Source organism: Sarcophilus harrisii, chromosome 1, assembly GCF_902635505.1.
Source record: "Sarcophilus harrisii chromosome 1, mSarHar1.11, whole genome shotgun sequence".
In the NCBI taxonomy this organism is placed as follows: domain Eukaryota; kingdom Metazoa; phylum Chordata; class Mammalia; order Dasyuromorphia; family Dasyuridae; genus Sarcophilus; species Sarcophilus harrisii.
In genome coordinates this window covers 668289055-668296614 of record NC_045426.1, presented here as the reverse complement: position 1 = coordinate 668296614, position 7560 = coordinate 668289055, and positions in this window count along the sequence as shown.

Genomic DNA, 7560 nt, shown 5'->3' with positions numbered 1-7560 from the left:
AATGTCCTGTCCATTAATGCCACTCCAATACATGTTAAATATGTTAAAGTATGTGTTAAATCCAATATATGTATACATATTTATACAGTTATCTTGCTGCATAAGAAAAATTGGATCTAGAAAAAAGAAAAGAAACTGAGAAGAAAAACAAAAATGCAAGCAAACAATAACAGAAAGAGTGAAAATGCTAAGTTGTGGTCTACATTCACTTCCCATAGTTCTTTTTCTGGATGTAGCTGATTCTCTTCATTATTGAACAATTGGAACTGGTTTGAATCATCTCATTGTTGAAGAGAGCCACTTCCATCAAAATTGATCATCATATGGTCTTTTGTTGCTGTGTATAATGATTGAACAATTGGAACTGGTTTGAATCATCTCATTGTTGAAGAGAGCCACTTCCATCAAAATTGATCATCATATAGTCTTTTGTTGCTGTGTATAATGATCTTCTAGTACTGCTCATTTCACTTAGCATCAATTCATGTAAGTCTCTCCAGGCCTCTCTGAAATCATTCTGTTAGTCATTTCTTACAGAACAATAATATTTCACAACTTTCATATAAAACAATTTATTCAGCTATTCTCCAATTGATGGGCATCCTTTTAATTTCTAGTTTCTAGCCAAAAAGGGCTGCCACAAACATTCTTGCACATGTGGGTCCCATTCCCTTCTTTAAGATCTCTTTGGGATATAAGCCCAGTAGAAACATTGCTGGATTAAAGGGTATGCACAGTTTGATAACTTTTTGAGCATAGTTACAAATCGCTCTCCAGAATGTTTGAATCTGTTCACAATTTCACCAACAATGTATCAGTGTCACAGTTTTCCCGCATCCCCTCCAACATTCGTCATTATCTTTTCCTGTCATCTTAGCCAATTCGACAGGTGTGTAGTGGTATCTCAGAGTTGTCTTAATTTGCATTTCTCTAATCAATAGTGATTTGGAGCACTTTTTGATGAGACTACAAATAGTTTTAATTTCTTCATCTGAAAATTGTCTGTTCATATCCTCTGATATCAATTGGAGAATGGCTTGATTTCTTATAAATTAGAGTCAATTCTCTATATATTTTGGAAATGAGGCCTTTATCAGAACCTTTGAATGTAAAAATGTTTCCCCAGCTTACGTCCCTTCTAATCTTGTCTGCATTGGTTTTGTTTGTACAAAACCCTTTTAACTTAATCAAAATTTTCAATTTTGTGATCAAAAATGATCTCTAGTTCTTCTTTGGTCACAGATTTCTTCCTCCTCCACAGGTCTGAGAGGTAAACTATGCTATGTTCTTCTAATTTATTTATAATCTCATTCCTTATGTCTAAATCATGAACCCATTTTGATCTTATCTTGATATACAGTGTTAAGTGTGGGTCAATGCCTAGTTTCTGCCTTCTAGTTTACAATTTTCCCAGAAATTTTTGTCAAATAGTGAATTCTTATCCCAAAAGTTGGGATCTTTGGGTTTGTCAAACACTAGATTTCTATAGTTATTGACTGTATTCCTGTGACCCTAACCTATTCCACTGATCAACTAGTCTATTTCTTAGCCAGTACCAAGTGGTGTTAATGACCACTGCTTTCTAATATAGTTTTAGAGCAGGTATAGCTACGTCACCTTCATTAGATTTTTTTTTCATTAGTTCCCTTGAAATACTTGACCTTTTGTTCTTCCAGATGAATTTTGTTGTTATTTTTTCTAGGTCAGTAAAATAGTTTCTTGGGAGTTCGATTGGTATAATACAAAATAAATAGATTAGTTTAGGTAATATTGTCATCTTTATTATACTCTCTCGACCTATCCAAGAGCACTTAATATTTTTCAAATTGTTTAGATCTGACTTTATTTGTGTGGAAAGTGTTTTGTAATTTTGCTCATATAGTTCCTGCCTTTCCTTTGACAGATAGATTCCCAAGTTTTTTATGCTATCAACAATTATTTTGAATGGAATTTCTCTTTGTATCTCTTGCTGTTGGATTTTGTTAGAGATGTATAAAAATGCTGATGATTTATGTGGATTTATTTTGTATTCTGCAACTTAGCTGAAGTTGTGAGTTATTTCTAATAGCTTTTTAGTAGATTCTCTGGGGGAACCCAAAGTTTTGCAGAAATGAAAGTGTAAAACTATACTTAACATATATTTAGAAAAAAATAAAGTACTACTGAAATTTTTTTTAAAAGATACTTGTCAATTTTTGAGGAGAAAAAAGATTATATCAGTTACTTGTTACTACTGCATATTTGTGCCTTTGTTCTAAACACAGTCTTTGGCCACTTCAAAACCCCAAATTCTACCTTGGGATATAAGGTATATGTGTATGAGATGTTGAGTCTCACTCAACACAAATGTGATCACTTTCTTGCTCCATAAATGCTCTCAAGCCCTTCAAGCTTTATCTGTATGCATTACAAAAAGCTTGTTTGGATCTGGGTCAATAATAGTGCTTGGGTAAAGTAGCTGACCAAGTCTTTGAAAGCTTGTTCACAATTATACATCCATCAGTTTCCAAAGGGCTTTATGGATTTTAAGACAATTGCCACAGGTATGGTACAATTCCTATTACACATAATCCCTATTTTGGGGGAATGGATGAGGCTGATGGTTGCTTGAGACCAGGAATTTTAAATCGTAGGAGTAAGCCTATTGTGCTTCTGCATTAAGTTCAATTCTATTATAGTGAGCCCCTCAGGTGTGAAAGACCTCCAGACTACCTAAAGAGAGACATATTAGCTCAGGTCAGGAAAAGAGAGTAGATAGGGGAGATGGAAGAGGAGTCTTCCAATTAGAATGCATTACTTCCTCCTCTCTGCTTTTTTAGAATCCCTTTATTTCTACCTGAAAGGCTATTTTTGTTGAGAGATGAAAGATACCTTAACAGTGATGGGGTTCCCAGGCCAGTGTCACAGGTTTTTATGCAGTCCCGATCTGCAGGTGAGGTTTTTAGCGAAAAATGGGTTTATTATATTATATACTGAGAAACAACTTCCCTCAGTGGGCTATTTCTGATAGTGATGAGGTTTAGGTTTTGGAATTCCCTTTTGTCAGGGAACAAATGATGAAGTCTAGATTTAGGGAATGAGATTAGGGTTCCTGGTGGTCAGGGAATTAAATGATAAGGTCTAGTGGTAGATTTGGGGTTCAGGGAACCAAATGGAGAGGTCTGGCTCCTCTATACTCCCTTGGGATTTAGCACAAGGGTTGGGAGTTTTAGGGAACCCCCTTCTGGCAGTGCAGAGATTCTCTGTAAAGGAATTTACAAACCTGAAAAGGCTAGACTGATGAAAGAGGTTTATTTTTGGCATTGGGAAATCAGCCTTGACTATGCAAGAATAGAAAGGTTGAATTCCTCGGTGGAGGAGTTCTGGCAGGAAAGTGAAGTTTAGAGAAATCTGGACAGAGAGGCAAAATGTCTCGTTAGGGAAATAGGTGAGGGAGATGAAGAGAGGGTAGCACTGAAAGAGAATGTTATTCCAGTGAACAGAAGTTCCCTTGGCATAGAATAGCATGGCATGGCATGGCATGGCATGTTAGGACCTCTGCAAAGAAATGAGTTTTTAACTGCCATTTTTATAAGGAAGTCTTTGGCTACATTTCAAGCCTGCTCCATGGGGGCTGGGCTAGTGGATGGAGTTCCAAGTTGGCTCTTTTTAGCTACAAACTGGATTTCAGCTTGAACTGGATTTGAATAGAATTGAATGAGTCTCTTTAATTCAATAGGGTTGGTATATCCAACTCAGAATTCAACTAGCCCCACCCAGACAACAGAATGAAGCTGCTTATCCTCAGGTGGGGTCCCCATAGTGGCAGGATTCAAGGAGAATTTGTCCTTCAAGGAGTTTTAGAATTTCAGGGTCCCTTCTTCAATAGGAATTAGCAAAGGTTTGGGTACAGAATCTTGACTTTTATTAGTCTTCTATGGTTTGGGGTTAGGGAGCAATTAGGGGCTAATTTTCAAATCAATAAAGGGTGGTGATTTTTTTCCTGACCAAAGTGATTCCTAGATCAATTGAGAAGTGGGAGATTCCCATGGGAAACCAGGTAGCTCTCCCAAGGGAGATTCAGGTGGATGGTGATCATTTTTAGGAATTTCCCCAGGCCAAGTAGCCCATCCTCCACAAAGATCAGGAAGACACAGAATCCTTATTATACCATTTTGATGCTTTTGCATTGGCTTACCTATGTACATATTATTTCCCTAAAGCATCTGCTCCTTGAGGGCAAAGATTATTTTATTTTTGTCTTTTTTGCATCTCAGTTCCTGGCACATATTAGACATATAATTCAGTGAGTGAATGCATGGTTAGATTGATGGTTAACAAATACATATGAGTAAAGGATAGATTTTTTTTCCTATCCAGTAGAAGATAAAGATGGTTACACAAAGGAATTTTCTTTTTCTAAGAAGCATACATACTCAGAAACTCTTCTTTTCTTCTATAGCCTGATCCCCAAATCCTTGAACTTCCAGTTGTTTTCACAGTAATCCCCTCCTTCCCCAAAGCTAGAATGGCCTACTTGAATGGAATAAACTGAGTGAAGACCTCTCATTGGAATGTGGCCTTGAACTATGACTTGAGACTTTGCATTAATAAGTTGAGCTAAAAAAAAAAAATTCAGGTGTTGGATTGTCTTGGATGATTATTTCCCTTCCTATTTCCCCTGTGTGGAGTTAACTGAGTGAAGACACTCTCATGGGAACATAGCCTTAAACTATACCTTAATTGTGACTTGAGACTTTATAATAACAAATAGAACTATAGCTTTAAAAAAGCAGCAGGTTTTTGTCCCCTCCTGCTTTTCACCACCACTTAATCAGCATTTAAGTACCTCTTTTGAAGAGAAATTATTCTTTGTTTCTGGGTCAGATTTCTGAGATTAGAATGTAAACCAGGACTCACCCAAACAATGAGAGAAGAGTTGGAGCTTTTTCATTCAAGCTACTTAAGGTTGTGTTTTGCCATTTTTTATTGACAAACACCTTGTCAGATAGGCTAATAAACTTCTTTTTTGCTTTTTTTTTCTTTTACTCTGAGAGTCTCTGATTGTTTTTGTGGTCACTACTGTTCCACATATTTTTGGAACTTGTTCTGGTATATTTCTTATTTGTGAAGGGTCTCTCCTGTACTAAATCCTTAGGTAGGTGCCCTCCAGAGACTTCTCCAGTGGTCCTTAGACTTGGCTCAGGAACTCCTGCTCTGATCTGTAAACTCCTGAAGAGAGACATTGGGAGAAAGCACAAACGGAAGTAGTTTAGCAAAGTGGAAGATTAATTTGCCCCAGGAGATAAGCCAGCTGAGAAAAGTTTGAAATCAGTCAAATAAGTTGTACAACACAGCCCAGAACAGCAAGAACTAGTGAGGGTAGGGGAAGAGAGACTCTATCTTTAAGAGGACTTTCCTCTGCCAAGCAATTTGTGAGCTATCTGGGTAATTGGGATTGGGATTGGGAGAATTTAGCAGTTAGAGTATGTAAAAGGCTCCCATTTCCCTTTGAATGGTAAGAACTAGTGAAGAGATGGCTAGGGGAAGAGACTCTATTCGTAAGAGGATTCTCCTTTGCCAAGCAACTGGTGAGCCATCTGGATAACAGGAAAATCCTAGGCAGTTCAAGTTCTTTAGGATTCTCTGGGATTTTCCAAGCTTCCAAGTGTGTGGAATCTATATTGGTTAAGGAGGTCTGTTTGCTGGCCAGAATTCTTCTGGGGTTTACATTGGTGCCCCAACATCTTTCACATGGGCCCTCACCCCTCTCCAGCATTTCTGGCATAGAGAGTGGGGTAGTCACTGGTCACAGACCTGCAGTCAGACACCTGGGTCCAAATTTCTCTGACCCTCTTCTCCAGGTCCTAAGATCCGTTAATTTCTTAAAGCCCTGTGGATAGACTTGAAAGGGCAGTTTTCCAACATCTTAAATTTGGGGGCTGTGTATGCTTAAATTGGAATTCTGATTCTGAAATTGTATGAGATAATTACTGTTAATTAATTTGTGTTAATATTGTGAACTTGTTTATTCTGGTATGAGATTTTTAAAATATGTGTACTTTGATATTGAAACATTGTTACTAGAAATTTAAATCTGTATTTGATTTGATTTTAAATTTAAAATTTTGGTTTTCTGGTAACTGACCTAGAGAGGTCACATGTTAGTAGCTTAAATATATTTCATCTAATTAGAAGATACAATGTTGTTTGCTAAATTGTATATTGGGCAATTTGTAAAATTGTATGAACTGTGCTTTAACATTTTGTCAGTCAATATGTAGTGGATATGTGGTATATAAGTTTTGTGAAATTTAATCCAAAGCTATTTAGAATATTAATCCTAAGGTTTGTCTTGCTTTCTTCCTTTAACAAAGAAGTAAAAGCAAGAAAATTTGGCATAAGGGGACATGTATAATTTCAGAGCAAATTGTATCTGAAAGGTGTGTAATACGTCTAAAGATAAATAAGAAGGTATTGAGGAGGTATCCCTCTATAGGGAGGGAGCTTGGCTCCAAAATATTAGATTAGGTTTTAATGAAATTGTTGATGTTTAGAAGGGACCCCAAAAGGTTGGGGCAGCTATGGTGAAGTGAGTAGAGCACAGCCCTGAAATCAGTAGGACCTGAGTTCAAATGTGGCGTCAGACACAATACGTCCTACGATATATGACACTAGGCAAGTCACTTAATCCCAATTGCCTCAGCAAAAAATAAAATAAATAACTAAAAGAAGGGTTAGTGGAATAACATTGGAACAAATTGTATCTATAGGATTATCACCCTTTGAAATGTTGTATAGAATTTCTTACTCTAGAGGGGAAGGAAAGGTCCTATTCTTCCAGACAAAGGATAAGTTTTTAACAAATTATATACTAGCCTTGTCCTCATCCCTTTTTAGGTCCTAGGAAGCAAGCAGACAACACCTTTGGAGTTTGCAGTTCCTGGAATCCTGGAAGAAGCAGAGTGGAAGTACCTTATCAGACATTATAAATAAATGAGACTACAGTGTGGAGGGTGAGAACACCAGGTTTAAAGAACCCATGGAGGAACCTCAAAAATGGATTGTTAAGGACAATTTATAACCTCTAAAATTGACTTTGTAATTAGGAATGTTTTGGTGGGAGGTGGGAATGTTTGTGCTTAGAGGAATGTTAAAAAAAATATTGATGTTGTACCTATTATTATTATTTTATAGGGACTCCTCAATTGGAGGAAGTAGAATTAACATTTTTTAGGATGAAGAAATTATTAATGTTAATTCTGATAAAGTTCTTTAATGTGAAATTAGGACAGTATAGTCTATATTCCATGTGAGTTTTAATTGGTTGTTTTGAGTTATTTTAAAGTTGTTCCCATTATTTAGGGAGATTCTAAAAACAATGGTCTATGTCTTTGTTCATTTGAACATGGTTAATACCTAAACATGTTTTGATATGGATTGTGAGCATCTTAAAGTAAAAAGAATTGTGTAATATTGAATTTAAAACCCATCTACTTATACATAAATATAAGCTGTGAACAACTTTCTAGGATGAATATCTTTCTTTATCAATGTAAGATTATATTAATACTTATTTAG